Consider the following 16,794-nt stretch of genomic DNA (forward strand, 5'->3'; position numbering starts at 1 on the left):
CGAAAGCTACCAGAGAACAACTAGCTGATAACCAATCTCTCTCCTGGTGTCAGCAAAAATTGAGGGTAGCAGAGAAAACAGGACTGAAAATTGCTGAAATGCAGAGTTGAATAATAACCAGGGAATGATTCTTCTTTAAGTGGGAAAGAACAAGATTAATGGGCGCTTTACCAAGAGATAACATTTTCGCAATTACTATTAAGTATCTAGAAGTCTCTAATTCAAAATACAGATAATTTACTGTAAATCTTTCCACTGACTGCCATATTTTTCAGTAACTCTTGGCTGTAAATTTAATAGCTGCAGGAAGCTTTCAATTCAATGTATGTAGAATCACACCCTTCTCAAATCTTTTCTCTCCAACAGCCACTATTTCAGGTCTCAGAATTGCATTTCTTTGGATAGGAATCCCATCTGTATAATTTTGAATTATCCAAGATAAGCCTGAGGGATAAAATTAAAAGCCAAATTTGATTAGGTTGGTTCTTCACTTGCTTGTCATTTGCCTATCAGAGACATTGATTCTTTACATGGCTTTAAGTCTGCCAGCCCATATTACTAGTAAATCCAGAATTAGTTACTCTGTGTTCACAGAGATCACAAACTAATTTTTGTCAGAGACTTTTGAAAAGGTAGGTTATACAAACTCATCTGTGGTTCAATAGCTTTACTGTTTCCATATATAAGTGACTTTTTTCATTCCTACCCAGCTGATTCTCCACTGCATGCCTACTGCAGTATGTTCTCCTTAGGCTTGCAGTGAGTGAGAGAGAAGGTGAAATCTTCATGCATCACAGAAGTAGCACTAGAAGGAATAAGTTACTCAGATGTCAAAGCAGTAGTAAATCTAATCAGAAGGTTACCATTATCTGGGAATATTCAGGGAAATGTAAGGAAAATCACAAGACGAGGTTCTGCTGTGGGAATGGAGGAAAGAAAAGCTGCCTTACGCTAGAAAAGAAAGCCATAATGAGTAAAAAGAGTACAGTTATACCATTGATTCATGAATCATTTCAGGTTGAGTAGTTAACAAAAGAGCTCTGCTCTCTTAGAATTCTTTCATAAACCGAGAGTAGAAGTTCTACTGTTCACAATATTGTTTGCAAAGATAAGACCCAAAAGTCTTGGTATCAGCTGAGATTCATACATGCAAACTTAAACCTTCAGGCCTCTGAGAATTTCTACCCTGATGTTGTGAGATACACGGAGTCATACTCAGGTAAATGTTGACCTCTGGAAAGGACCACAGTGGGAAAAAGGAGGACAAAAACAGTTTCATGTGATCACAGTCAGCCAATTCTAGGATACATATGCAAAATTCTGGATTGTGATGATCTGTCTTAGTTGTATCTGCTAGCGCTGCAAGGCAGTGTGTAGAGAAGAGTGGAGGTACTGAGGCCTCCACCACTATATGAGGTCTCAAAGTGTCCAGGTCTGTAGATGCAGGTGAGAATCCTAGTTAATTGATAGACATGCTATAAACACTTTATCTGTGCGTCTTATCTTGCTTTTGGTCATAAACAAAAGTTCCAGAAAATCTGTTTATCTTGTAGCCATATCTTAGCCGTTCTCACTTTCCTGCATCACTGGGGTTTCCCTCTCCCTCTCTGCTTTAACTGAAAGAAAAAACTTTTAGAGTCATAGGCTGGAACAGTACTAAACCAGAACTTGCTATTGTGCTGTTGTCTCAGGAGCACAGATGTATTCCATGCCATTCTGCGTAGGATGACTATGGCTTTGAGCTTGAGTAGAAAATGACATTTAGTCCAGCTGATGTAGTTCCAGCTTTCTCCTACTGAGGTTTAATTAGCTTTGCAGAAACGGAAGCAGTGAAACTGTAAGCCTGAGATGGTCGCTTGATAATCTTTTGGGATGCTGGGATTCAATAACTGGAATGACCCAATGACGTTACAGAGATTTTATTTGATAGGAAAACAAAACCATGGTGTTCTCAACTTCTAACTCTTAGTTGCTTTTCAGAATGTCTCTCTAGTTAATACCAAAGTGCAAAGTGGTGTTAACCACGATAATAAGATAGCAAATACTGATGAAAATTTGATTGCAAATGAGCGATTTGTGTAGCAAATAAGAATTAGATGCCCTAATGTGTTAACCAAATAAGAGTCACAAAACACTTGGGAAATTAATGTGTAAAGTAGACAAAATAAAGCATTCAAGGCATGCCTTAAGTCTGGTTCCTGGGACGTTCTTTTGCTCTCCTTATTGCCAAGGCATAGGATGAAGGTTATAAGTAAGGGAATAGAGAGCTCACTTCTTTTTACTTCAACTTTGTTCTCAGGAATATATTTTTAATTTTAGAAATAACCTGTGCCTAAATTTCCAGAGTAAGCCTGTGGTCCTTGTAACCATCTCAGACAGATGTGTTCATCCAGGCATTAACTAACATAAATTCTACAGCTGCAGATGCTTCCACAATGTTTCCAGCTACATTACCCAGTCTAGTTTAAAATACACTGTCATGTCTGAACACCTGAGAATCTCTTCACAAACACAATTTATTTTTGGGTACAAATTTAATTATCTGAATATTTTCTTTTTCATCTCCTTTCTTATCTTTTTCCTGTTTGTGCTATGTCTATTTTGAAGTATGTTTTGTTTGTTTGTTTTTTGTACTGTTATTTGTCTTCAAATAGCAGAATCCTATTATGTTGATAGCTGAGCAAGGTTACTATCTTCCTGCTATCAGCACTGGATAAATGCTCAGAATGAGATGCTGTCAACCCCAAGCAGGCTACAATTTGAAAGGACCAGGCAGAAAGGAAATCCTACCATTGTTATGTTGAATATAGGATTAATCGCATGAGTACATAGACTAACTATTTCATGGTGCATTGGAAACGTGTTGCAAGCCAGACACTGCATAAACCTCCTGAGTCCCAGACCAGCCTTCTATTTTTCTATTAGGCATCTCATGCTGTCCTTTATCAGGGGTTTCTGTTGAGTAGACAAAAGTCTGTTTGGAGGAGGAGGAGTTTCTTCAACAAAGAAGGCAAGTCATGAGGTTTAGTTTGGAGCTTCCCATTCTTTTCATCTTCTTTTACTTAAGAGGCTTTGAAACAATTTTTATATACTATTAATGAATCAAATGCTTTATATAGTGCTGTAATTACTTTGATGTAAGTGTCTAAAACCATAGCCAATCTGTCTTTTACATGGTTTAAGTGCAAGTGAAGCACTTATTTCTCCAGTAAATCTTCTGCTGTTCTAACAGAAACTGAATTTAAAATAGGGAGGGGAGGGAGGAAAAAAAGATCATTGATATTCTTGCAAGTTGTCTGCAAAGTATTATTATAAAAATAATTGCATTTTCAGCTAATCAAAGATGTGTTTAAGAGTACTTGGGCTGCAGGGATTACACATTTACAATTTAGACAGAGCTTTCAATAGCTGTATATTTGAATCTCTGAAAGAGGCTAGGTTATGGTATTCAGTACAACAGGCTGTTATTTTCTGACCATGCTTAGACTGAGAGTTGCTTTACGAGATAACCTAATCTTTTCCCTTCCACAGCTCTCTCCTCCCTGTGCTAATATTCAGTGCTTTGGGAGAAATTAGGGATAGACATTAAAATTAATTTAATCCTCTGTGGCATTTAGTAGCTGTTGATCAGCAGGTAGACAAACCAGAATTAATAGTTCACTCTTAAAATTCTTTAACAGTGAGTGAGTTTGTTTGTTTTTTAAACGTTCTACATAGTAGATGTCCTCCCAAAGTCATCAAAAGATGATCAGAAGAGCCTTCAGCCAGGGTCATTTTCCTACTGTCTTCATGGGACCATATAGATTATTTCAAAGCAAGGACAATCATTTGGTTGACCAACTCAGTAGAAATGTGACAGCAAAGTGCTGGATGAGGCAAAATTGTGAGGCTTGTCTAGCACATTGTATTTAGATCCCTGGACACTTGGTTACAAATATCAGGACAGCCAAGCATAGAGAAATGCTATGTTGTTTCCTGGACACATCTAGTCTTTGGGGTCATGCTGACATGGTATTTTGCATGACGGTAACTATACAGTTAATTATTCATTAATATACCTCAGAGATACAAACTCAATATATGCTGATCAGAAGTTCACTTCCACGTTGCTTGCCATCTGACAGTTTAACACAAACAGCAATGATAATCCAAGTTTAAGAAGGCATGGCAGCTGAAGTCCTCCAAAACTTAGAGATTAGCGATTCCTTAACAGATACCAGTACGGACATTTCCTCTGATCATTAAATTGATGCTTTCAAATTAATGGGGAATGAACATTGAAGTGCAGTATTGCTGCTTGCTTACCTCCAGATTAAACTTTGTTGACAGCTTACTCAGTCTGAACAGTAAATTATAAATGCACTTAAACAAAAGAGTTAGTTTTGTTTTTGTTATTTTAAATTAGCTTCTTTTGACAGTCTTCTAAGCTTTGTCTTGCATGTCTGAAGGACTTTGGAGGTTGTGTCAGCTGCTGTGCTACTTGAGGTCTTTTGCTGTGCTGAGAAACCCTCAGTGTTTCAAAGAGGATGGAGCATATATGAATTAAAATGAAAATCCCCTTCATGTGGTATTAGTCTCTGAAGAAGAATCTGCTTTACCCTCTATATAATTTAGCAAATTCTGGACACCACTGTTCTCTGGGCTATAACCTCCATTTAATACAAGAGGATAAGATTTATATTTTGTCTTCCCTTTCTCATGTGAAGCAAAACATGAACAGCAGAAATCAGGATGAGCACACCCTAGTACTCTGCTCATGGTGTAATAGGAGAAGCACTTCTATTGTTTCTGGTTTTGCGTGAACTATTTAGGTGATGGAATATCTCCCTACCTGGAGATATTCAAATGCCATCTAACGTGGTCCTGGGCAACCTGTTATAAGGCTGTATTTTTAGCTTACAGTTCCTTCTGTTGCAGAGGAACAACATCAGACCTGAAAGACCTGCTTCATGCAAGGATAGATATTGCTACTCAGGGTAGATATCTCTCATCACTGAATTTCAAAGACCATTTAATCTAGTTGGTGGCAAGAAATCAGAAGAGTCTGTTCCAGTCTTAATTTTCCAGTTCATCTCCCATGGTATGATGGATTTTTTAACAAACATCGTGAGTCACCTTATTCACATTTCACTTATACTTTCTTATAAAAAAAAACAGGGATTGTTTATTGCTAATTAATTAACAATGACTTTGTTATATACAGCTAGTCAAAATTTATTAGCAGCCCACAAATTTATCTTGTAGATAATTATTAAATAACTATTTTCTTTAGCAAAATTCAGCTAGAAATAAATTTCAAGTGCTTTTACTTGAGGGACAGAAATGGGAAGACAATGTTTTCTTTGAGTTTTTTGGTCTCAAGATAGCTTTTTCAATAGCAGGGAATAGTAAGGAATAAAAAAATTAAAAGTAATAAAGAACTAGGTTCCTCTTTTTTAAATGTATGGGCTCACCTACAGAAACTTTAGAAGGTCGGAGCAAGGATGATGAATGCTCTTATTTTTTATTTATATATAATTATTCTAAGTTTTAAAAAGTGAGGTTATTTGCCTTTGTTTTGAGTTGACCAATGCTTAGGGTTTGAAGAGCCATTTCTCTTTTCTCTAGAAGCAATGATATTTAATAAAAAGGGAAAATCTAAAGTATTTATTTATTTATTGAATAACTTGTGTGGGGTGTGTGTCTGAAGGGAACAGGACAGTGAGGGGAAACAATGACAGACAGCTTTGTGCCCAAATCCCTCTCTGTGTGACTCCAGTGAGCTCTGTGCCAGATGAAGCACCCTTCCTGCTTTCTGTAACAATCTTCCACACAGCTCTTTCTCTGGCATCCAGCCTCAATACCCAATCTCTGTTTTGTCTGTAGGCGTTCCTACTGAACAAATGCAAAGATTTCAAATCTGAGAGAAGCTTGCTTTGACCAAAATGTTTTCGGTGTAGTTTAACAGCCTGGAAGGAAAAGAATAAGCCTTTTCTGAAAATTAAGTGTCTGGGTTAGCTGAAATACCTTGAGTTTCAGCATTTTCAAGTAGAAGGTCACTCTAGTATCTTTCTCTAGTCAGAGTCAAAGGAGTGTCACAGTACCACTTACTCTTCTCTATTATCCAGTTAAAAAAAAATAAAATCTGACATTTTGTGACTGGAACAGATTTATTTATTTATCTTTAAACTTTCTTTTCCTTGTATATCTTTCCTTGTGTATGAATCAATAAGTAATTTGAAAACTAAAGCACTATATCTGGTTGAATGGTTTATATACAACAGCTGTGACAAAAGACAGAGAGAAAATGGCCTGAAAACCATCAGCTCAGAAAATCCTGAACAGCAGTTGCACCTAATTGATTTGGTTGGGTCTGTGTTTAATATAGGTTAGTGCTAGAACTGGTCCCAGGGAGTTTTTTAACTTTCATAGCATGTGTTTAACCTTATAAACATGATTAGGTTGCAAAAAGGCAGAGTCTGAACTTCAGGGAAGAAGTTCAGTCCCTGTTCAGAAACTGTCCCTTCCACAGGCACAGTTTCAGTCACTACCTGCTCCCCAGTACGTAGCGTGTTACTTGTTTTGCTGGTCGCAAGCTGCCTAAAAGGAACAGGGATGTGGAATGGTTCTGGAGCTGAAGCTGCAGCATGCTGGTATTGCAAATCACAAACATTCCAGATGATGGAGGTACTTTTGTCATAAAGTGACCTAAAGATTGTGAAATTGTGACAATGCATTCAGTCTATTAACTTGTGTCTATCCATTATAAAATAGATGAGCCTTCCACTGATAATGTTGAGTTATTTTTATATCATTATAATAGCCATTAATAATGATAATTATAATAATTATTTTTGTTTTTTACTGGTCAAGCAATCTCTAAACATTTCACTGGATTTTTTTTTTTTTTAAAGAGAGAAAGTTGATGCATATAATCCTATAAATTAGAGCTACTGCTTTGAAAAGCAAACTTTTTTATTATTATTATTTATTAAATACCTTTTTCACAAAGGTAATGAAAGAGTTTACAAGACTGACATGTGCAAAAATTGTCAAAATATGGCTCACTCACATAATTCAAACACTTTTAAAAATAACAAAGTAGAAAAGTATTTTTGGAAAAAAAAAATAGGTAACACAGAGGAGGGAGAAAAATGAACTAAGTAGAAGGGATTGTAGTGATATTTCTATGTTTAACCTGACAACTTTTCAGGATAACACTGAGCTTTCCTGTATTAAAATAGATTTGAATTAGCATAATCCCATTTTATCCTTGAGTTTACAATTCTTGTTCTGTCAGGCTGGCATTCATTTATTCTGTTTAGGAAGTTTGGGACACCTGTTGCTGGATTATATTTGTTTGTTTCTCTTTTTGTTGTGATTTTATTCAGTCCATGACTTATCAGAGCATATGGATGTGTGATGACAGAAAGTAGTTACTATCCCTGTGTGTCTCCAAGTCTCTGACAGCATGGGGTAGTGGTAAGACTTGCTTCACAGTCAGGCATAAACATACACATCTAGAGCAGTATGGATTACCTTGTGAGGTTTTAGGCATGATGTTCATATCTCTTGCATTGGTTGTCTCAAATATAACTGGAATATACAGTATGGAGTTGTGTTTATTGGCATTGGGCCTGCTTACAGAGAAGTATCTCACATGATGACCATGCTGTGATAACCTGTGGTAGCAGTGAACACTTGTTTTTTTTTCTCTCTGAAATTCTATGTAATTCTCTGGAAGCTTGTGGCTATTTATTAAAAGTACAGCCCAAGCCATTCTGTGTTGGTATGCTGTCCAGGAGAAACTGTCTATATGTGTGGAGTGCAGGCTGTAGGCTGCTTTCTAGTTTCTGCTCTTTGATAGGAATCAGTATGATAACTTTCTGTAATTAATACTGCAGCTTTATCTGATGCTTTGGCCAGGATGGTGACAGTACATATGAGCCAAAGAGGTAGGAAGCAAATGCACCATCTTGATTTTGTAGAACCTGAAAGAGGTTACAAACAGTGAAAACGTGATTCTCATTATATACAACCCCAGACTGAACTCATGCAGTCCAAAAGCACTATCAGAGTTTGGAGATGAACATACTGGTCTGCAAGATCACCTTTCTCTCAGCATTTCTTCCTTTCTGTGAGTTTCCCATGTTTCCTCCTTTCATACAGGTAGGTAATCAGCTCTGAGATGGATTGATGACAGGAGGAAAAAAGGTAGAGGTTACTGAGCCACTGATGTTACAAAAGCAGCAAACACTCATTGAACTTCTCTATGTTCATCTCAAGCCAAATCCTATCTTCGGACTGCAATGGTCTTTGCAGCAGAAAGCAATATATTTGTCTAGTCTGGATGGTGTTAACAGGTGGAGGAAAGTTATTCAGTGATATCTGCTGTTTCTGTCCTGCAGGACTGTGGGAAGGACTGTGGCATTGTTGTATTCTCTGAAGAAGGCTGTGTGATGGATTCAAAGGATAAGTATAGTTCAGAGACATTCCAGATTTATCTGCTATTAGGTGTTTTAAAAACCTACCTGGAATCTGTTGTCATATTTTATCTGCATTATTCTGGGCAGGATATGGAAAGGGATGCTTGTTCTGGTGTTCTTTATTTGGAAAATATACAGAACATAATTTCAAAATGAGCATGAAATGAACTGGGGGGGGGTATGGGTGGATGATTAAAATGAGTTAATGCAGGTAGACTGTTTTTACTGTTTATGTCAGTATCTTTTCCATTTGTTTTCAGAAAAACTCACATTCTTTTTGTGTTTTGTTTTCCCTCTTCTGCAAGCTTTAATGTACCACTTGTCTTGGAGACCAATCTTGTAAAGATCTAGGACCTGATCTTACATTTGGAATTTTCCTTCTGATGATTTGAATACAGCAATTCACAAGATCCATTCCCAAAAGAGAGCACACAGTTAGGACACTTCAGGATATATTTAAAACAATTATGGGACATAACTCCTTTGCACTTGAGGAGAAGTCGAGTACATCAGTAATGACAGATTTCAGGTGTTACACAGATTGCATTTGTTCTTTTTAATTATTATTTGTTTTCCAATCAGTACTACTGTGTTAATCCAGGAATCACTTATGAGACAGACTCTCTGCAGCTAGAGATTACCTTCTGTTAAGTGTACAGGTGGCTACTTTTGCTAACAGGGGTGGTAATAAACAACTTTATGTCACTCCAGGGAGTTTAATTTATCTATTTGTTTATTTTGCAAAGAAGTTATATTTTTGTGGCTTCATTATAAATCCAGGCCTGTTTGAACAATCTATGCTGATTAAATGAAACACTGGGAAATCTATTAGAATAACTAGCGTGTTAGTTAGACTTGCTTAGACTTCTTTGGCTTTAAGAACCTGAGTAAATTTTGTTTGAGGTGATCTGTTGTTTTGTTACATGAAATTTTTCCCTCTTAAAGCTGAAATCAGAAAAGACAAAATCTATCAATAGACTCTATTGCTCTTTGATAGAGCAGTCAGACTATTTATGCTAAGCAGGATGTCCTGAGATTGTTATACTTTCCTCCCCAACACAAACATGTTGTTGTTGTTATTATTATTGTTACCAAAGTATTAGTGTCTGCAGTTAAAAAAAAAAAAGAAAGGGGGGGGGGGGGGGGGGGGGAGAGTATGGATTTTTTTTTCTTTCTCTTTTAACCCCTGCACAAATGTTGGGTTTGATCAACATATTCGGTTAATTTGGTAACAAAGTGAAGGGAGATCTCAGGGAACTCCGAAGCATAGACAAAAAGCATTAACATCTCATTCACCGGCATGCATGAAAAACCTGGCCTCAGAAGTGCCCCTCCTTCCCAGCAGCTGGCAGATATTTGTGTGTATTCTCTGGGGCATGAGGTCTCCAGGAAAATGTGTAATAAGTGAGTACCTCTACCCAGTACAGCAATCCCTGTGAATTTTTTTTAGAAAGCTGGTGATACACATACTTTCCTTAGCTTCGGGGGGAATGATTTATTCCTTCGTGGCAGGACATCACGATATGCATTTACCACTAGCTACATGTGTAGCTAGCTGTGGTCTGTAACTTCAGTGCTTCAAAAAACTGTTATGTACTGTAGTTTTCTGGCCAGCCATTCACAGTTTTTTTTTTTTTTTTTTTTTTTTTTTGTCTGTTTTTGTGTTTTTTTTTGTCTCAGTTACATAACCAGAATGATGACGATCTTTTATTTTAAAAAATAAATAATTAACTTGCCCTGGACTTAAAGAATTTTATGTGGTGTTATGCATTTAATGTAAGTTACTGTAAAGTGCTCAGAGTGGAGGAGTGGCAGTGTGTGTCACTGGAAGGTTATGGTGTCATCTGTGGGGCTGCTCCTTTTGCTCTCTAATTGTCTTTTGTTATAATTTGTAACACAGATGGAAAAGCTTGGGGAGAAATTAAGCTACTCTGCTGAACTAACTAGCATAGATTATGTTTTTGTTTCTTATTTAAATCTTCAAAATGTAATATAAAGAGACAACTTAATGGATTACAGTGTAGTTTGAACATAAAACTCAACTAATAAGATACCCCTTAATCTCTGGTTTTAAAGAGAATTACACCTGGCTATTAATAAGGTAAAATAGGCTTTAATGTATCTTTATGTGATGGAAATCACATTTTGATGGTAATCTAATATGGATGGGTAACTTTTGCTGCTTTTTTTTAGATTTATTTTTGGGTGCAGCTGAATGAATTTGCTTTTCCTCTGATCAGAAAATTCACATTAAACAAAGTAGCTCCTTGAACTCCACAATTTTGAATCTGCTTCCAAAAGAATCGATTTTTTTATTATTTTTTTTTCCAAACCAATGTGCTCCATCTGACTGAAATCAAAAGATCATTTTATTTTTGCAGATCTCATTTTGGCTGCTGATTGTTATTACTGAGATATTTTGTCAATAATCTTTCTAAACAGGGGTTGATGTGGTTGGCAGCTGTGTGACAAATGTCAAGACCATCCAAATATACATATAGAATAATGGATCATGAAAAGAGGTCTTAGAAGGAAGTTTCAGCTTTGCCCCATTCACTTTCATTTCATCTTAGAAATATTTTAAAGTACACACTTCCCTTTAAATCAAGGCAGTCATGAGCACTTTCTTGATTAAAGATGAGTTTATAAGCGTGCAGTTGCTTTCCTATAGCAGAACCTTTTTGGGGTTCAAAAATCTATTAGCATTTCTGTTCTTTCAGAGGCATCTTCATCTACAAACCAGATTACAGATCTATCTCTGATTAAATACATATGACATAATTCACACGTGCCTGAGCTTTGGAGCACATTAAATAAAAGATGCTGTGAACTGCCAAGAATTATGGTTTAACACTTTCAAAAACATATAAAGGCTCAGATTTAAAAAAAAAAAAAAAAAAAAAAAAAAAAAGATCTACCAGGTATCTGTACTAAGTTCTTTGCTGCCTTTTCTTTATCCTACTTGCATCAGCTGATCCTGGGGACAAGCCGGATGGTCTTTTTGAAGACCTTCAGCAGACGGTCAAAAATAATGAGGTTAGAAGTTAAAAGACTATCCACACTCAGGGAGAGCTTTGGTGAGTCATACAGATCTATTTTATTAACAACCTGGTCTGCTTTGCCATCCAGATGTACCTGGTGGATAAACTCCGCCCTTTCTGATGCTAAAGCTTCGAAGGAAATCTTTTATAGTGAACAGCTGAATAAATACTTCCTCTGCCCCCTGTGGATCTCAGTTGATGGCAGAGTGAAAGGAGACTAAGCTCATCCATTTCTAATACATTACATGTTGCTTTCAGTGCCCTCTGTGATCACTCACACTGCAAACAAAATCTAGGCATTATTCCAGATTGGTATAAATCCTAAAGTGTCTCCCATTTAGCTGAGGCCTCTGTCTCTGGATTCCCAGTTCCCCACCTTTTCAGAGGGAAAATGGCTCCCCGGATGAGCCTTCTTCAGGGCTGCTGAGAGCATGACCATAGGCAGGGCTGGGGCAGGTGCCTCCTGGGGATGCTGCCTTTTGCCCACATGTCCTGTACCACTTTAGTGACCTCCAGTTCAAGCATCCCTTCTGCAGAGAAGGATGAAACATCTAGCAGGAACCCATGGGAACTGTATTTATACGTCTGGGATGTGCTGTATCACTAGGCAGCCAGAGGAAGTGGTGCTTGAGTGCCAGGCAACAGAAATGGATGAGTATTTTGTGTGGCTCAGCCATCCAGGGCTGACAGGCTGGTCACACTGAGGGTAGATAATGAGACTTAACTAATCCCACCTGTGCTTAAAACAGACACTCAGACTGCATTGAGAGGGGATTGGAAAAGTTTGAGGTTATGCTCTATTTCTCATGTTAAAGATCCCTGCACTCTGACATAACATTTCTTCCTGCACCTGCATTGCTTCACTCCTGCTTGGGTGCTGGCATATTTGAAAGTTAATGTGTCTGAAAGAGAGGAGGGGAAGGAAAAAGAAGAAAGTGATAGAGGGAGGAAAAATTCAGGGACAGATTTTGAAATCCAAATCCTGTTCTCAGACTGATTTTTCTCTTTGTTTGCTCAGCTGCTTTTCACAGCCTCCTTACTGGCACAGACAAATCTGAACAGCTTGCAGAACAAAATGACAGGAAGATGGAAGGATAATGTGTGTTTAAATATCAGTGACCAGCCTCTTTCTTGGCACTCTCAGCATGGGGAAGGCTTGTTATATACTGCCTCCTTTAATCATTTCAGACAGGCCTCTTCCTCCTGCCTATCTATCAAGAGGAGAGAGGATCTTCCTCCAATTGTTAGTTGGAGTGATGGACAGGTGAATTATTAATATTGTTTGCCGCTGACTCTTCTTGTTATTCTTATTTGTTAAGTCCCCAGCAGATGTGACTCCCAGGCTTTTTTGGTCAGCTGAAAGCCTGACCCACTCAATCATATGCAGGCCGCACATAATCACCAAATAGATTTGAATTTGAGAGGCTTTGGAAGAGTGCAGAATAAAGGAAAAACTTTGGTACCTGGAGCCCAGAAGGTACTCTGGGTTTGGTACTCTGTCTCCGCAGAGTAGAGAGCTGGAGGAAGGCAGATAAAGCACAGCCTCCAGTTAATGAACTCACTGCCAAGAAATGCCATGTCTGCTCCCTCCCTGGGATGCTGACAAGTGTCAAAACGAAAACTGTACACCTTCAAAAAAAAAACTGGGGCTTTGTTACAGCTAGTGTTAGAGATGATTAAAATTTAAACACAACAATGATTGAAATAAAGAGAAAAAGGGCTTTACCCTTAATTGGACATTGTGCTTGTTTCTTGCTTCCTGTTTATTTCCTCTGGCAGATTTTTCTCAATGTGTGTGTGTGGATATGCACACTTACCTCTGCAAACACATACACTCAAAAAACCTGTCATGAAAAGTTGGAGTGCTTGGCTCAAAATCAGGAAACATTTGCTGAAGACTGTACAAACAGGTGCAATTTGGCTGCTTTCAGACCAACATGAAGGTAGCTGCTTTTCTTCTTATTTTAAAACTGGAACCAGTCAAAATTCTGAAATGCTGATTTCCATGTCACATTACTTAAGAGATGTTGTTACCTCCATGTTACTAGCAGGAAATTGAGGCATGGGGCAATTGTTCTTAATTTCATTTTGAAAGTGCTTGAAGCTAATGATTTTGAGTGTTGGTGCATTCAAAGCTGAATTCATCCATCCTACTATCCCGCAGCTCACAGCAGAGTCCCTAAGCTGAGGTCTGAGGGGGAGTGATCCAAGGAAACGATTACTTCTGAACCAAATCATCCTCCATCTATCCCAGGGCAATTTGCAGCTTCTCTGGGAACTAGGTAACAGTCTGCAAAAATTTGTCTGTTCCAGAAGTTGGGGCCACCATAGTTTCCTTAACAAGAGTTTGCCAGAGTTGCTGTGTTTTATGTCTTAACCTATAAGAGTGAGTGTGTGTGGGAAGGAGGCAGCATTATTTTAATATTCTTTTTTGAATGAAAATGATCAGTTTTACATAATATATCCCCAGAAAGATCAGTATAATATATTTCTAGCATTAACTTTCAACCTAAAGCTGTGCAGAGAAGGCCTTACTTCTGTCTAAACTAAAGCACACAGTTTAGGTAAAAGTATCAAACAGATTTAATGGTTATCTCTATTTAGAAAAGCACTTAACAAGCCTAATGTTAAGTGTATGCTTATATGACTTGCAGAATGGGGGACTGTATACTGTAAAATGCATGTGGAATGGGGATGTGAAGTGGGTAATAACAATAATGAACATTTACATAGCCTTCTGAACTTTCAGAGGGATGTAGGAGCTGTAAATGTAGAGCATTAGGGACAGAAGGAGATATGTAAATGTAAGGTTGTATATTTAAGCTTTCCTGTTGTCCTAGCTAAATCCTACCTTCAGTTACAAAAGTCAATCTCAGTAAATGCAATCAAGCTGGATTTACTGGCTAGGCTGGAAAAGTAATTCAGTCCAGGATCTAGCATGTAGGCAAAGAGCTGTTTCAAAAATGAAAACCTCCTTTTTCTTGTTATTAGGAATTTCCATTTTTCTATTAACTTACTGGAAAAAATATTGCTTTACCATGATGGTATTCTGAGCTCTAAAATAGATTGATCAAGTCAACTGAAGGTGGTATTCCTGGCCCTAGAGAGTAATTTACACAAATCCACAGAGGTACAAATCTGGAAACAAAGAAAGGGAGAATAAAAAGCAACAGAGATTTTTAAGGGTATAAACACATAAATTTGCTTTCTTCTGGACAAGAGACTGCATACACCAAACCTTAGAATCAGTATTTAATTAACCTCTTTAAAAACACCATTAGGTTCGCTGGTGTGTGACGAACAGGCACAGGAATGAATGTTTGGCAGGATGCCAGGCAACATCAAAGAAGCTTTAGGAAGAGGAGAATGAAATTAAAGGGAGAAGTTTGCTTTGGAAAAGTATCTCATTCATGGGTCCTATTTAATGGGCATCATAAACATTAGCCTGGGAGCAGTTTCACTGAGTCAAACCCTGGGAGGTTCATAATTTGCTTCTCGCTCTAGCTGGATGTCGTTACTGACTCTCCTCATGGAAATTAAAAGACTCAGCTCAACAAAGCTGCTGGTGACCACAGGTGGAGGTAGGGTACGGGGTGGGTGGACCAGTCAAGTTTATGTGAAAGCAAAAGCTTGAAACAGAGGGACCAATTCACATGACTGAAGTGTCTGGAATACTCATTGAGACACTATTGAACTTGTCATGCTCCCTGATGGCTAAACTCCATTTGGAAAAAAAGGAAAAGGATCTTTAAGAGGGAAATCATAACTTAAATTCTTTCCATGACTTTCTAGAGCAGCTTCTGTCTTTCTTCCTAATTCTGCTTGAATAAAATTTCTTAACCCACCTCCCCAAACTGTATGCTTGAACTTCAGCTACGCCAAAGTGAGGTAGTATTTGGATTTGTGGTGTTAAAGGCCAAATTGTGTGATGTAGCAAAAGAGCCAGAATCAAGCTAACCCACCTATTTGCCCAGCATCTCCAGAGCGATGACAATGAGACTTTGTGAAGTGTGTCCCCCTCTTTATTGAAGGATTCTGTGAGAAACAAAGGACTGTGGGCAAGTTCACAAAAATAAATCCAATGATTGTTATTAAATGCATAGAAACTACATTCTTCAAATCAAGAAGATTCAACCCTTAGAATAGGTATAGACTGGAGATTATTGTGGGAAAGGACACTGTATACTTACCTTGCTCTTTCACTCTTTTCTATGAATCTGTTTCTGGTTAGCGTAAGAGACAAGAAAGGAGTCTGCAGGGCCTCTTGTGATTCAGGAGGGTTGTGTTGTCTTTTCCTCTTCTAGCTTCAGGGTCCATCCCACAATACTACATTTAATTTAGCAATAAATAAATAAATCTATTTTATTTTACAAAGGCTCTGAATATTAGCAGAAGATATTACTATGGAAAGTAACATCTCCTGGAAAGAGTCCAGCAGAGGGCCACAAAGATGATACAGGGCCTGGACCATCTTCCTTGTGGGAAAAGGCTGAGAGACCTGCATCTGTTCAGCCTGGAGAAGAGAAGACTGAGAGGGGATCTCCTCAGTGTATATAAATATCTGAGGGGTGGGGGACAGAAGGATGTAGCCAACCTCTTCTCAGTGGTTTGTGGGGATGGGACAAGGGGCAATGGCTGCAAGTTAGAGCACAGGAAGTTCCGCACTTACATGCGAAAGAACTTCTTCGCATGAAGAAGTGATGGAGCATTAGAACAGGCTGCCTAGGGAGGTTGTGGAATCTCCTTCTCTGGAGATACTCAAGGCCTGTCTGGACGCCTACCTGGGCAGCCTTCTCTGAGGAACCTGCTTTGGCAAGGGGGTTGGACCCGATTATCTTTCGAGGTCCCTTCCAACCCCTACAGTTCTGTGATTCTGTGAAAATGAAGGGTCTTTTGGTAGAGCCATCAGGTTAAACTAAGAAACATCAATGTGAGCTAAACTCTGCTCTGGGGAAAATTCCCCCTTCTGGACATGTCCTGGGAAAGAAAGGGGTGAAAAACTGTAAAGCCAAGAGAAATCTGCTGCAGATCTGTAGGACCTGTAGCTCTCTGACACCGTTACATGGATAGTGAAGCAAAATGGAAAGCAGTGCTGTGTCCCCAGAACAAGCTGTTCATCCAGCCACTGCTATGTGTTAGATGAATCTGCAACCAGCTACATCTGACATTCACAGTGCACTTGTGCCTGTTGAGCAGAGACCCTTTCTGCTGTGATTTGATCTTTTGTCAACATGGAAGGAAATTTTCTAAAGGAGGCAAATTAATTAATCAAGTTAACCCTGAGACAT

This window comes from Anas acuta, chromosome 7 (assembly GCF_963932015.1).
Source record: "Anas acuta chromosome 7, bAnaAcu1.1, whole genome shotgun sequence".
In the NCBI taxonomy this organism is placed as follows: Eukaryota; Metazoa; Chordata; class Aves; order Anseriformes; family Anatidae; genus Anas; species Anas acuta.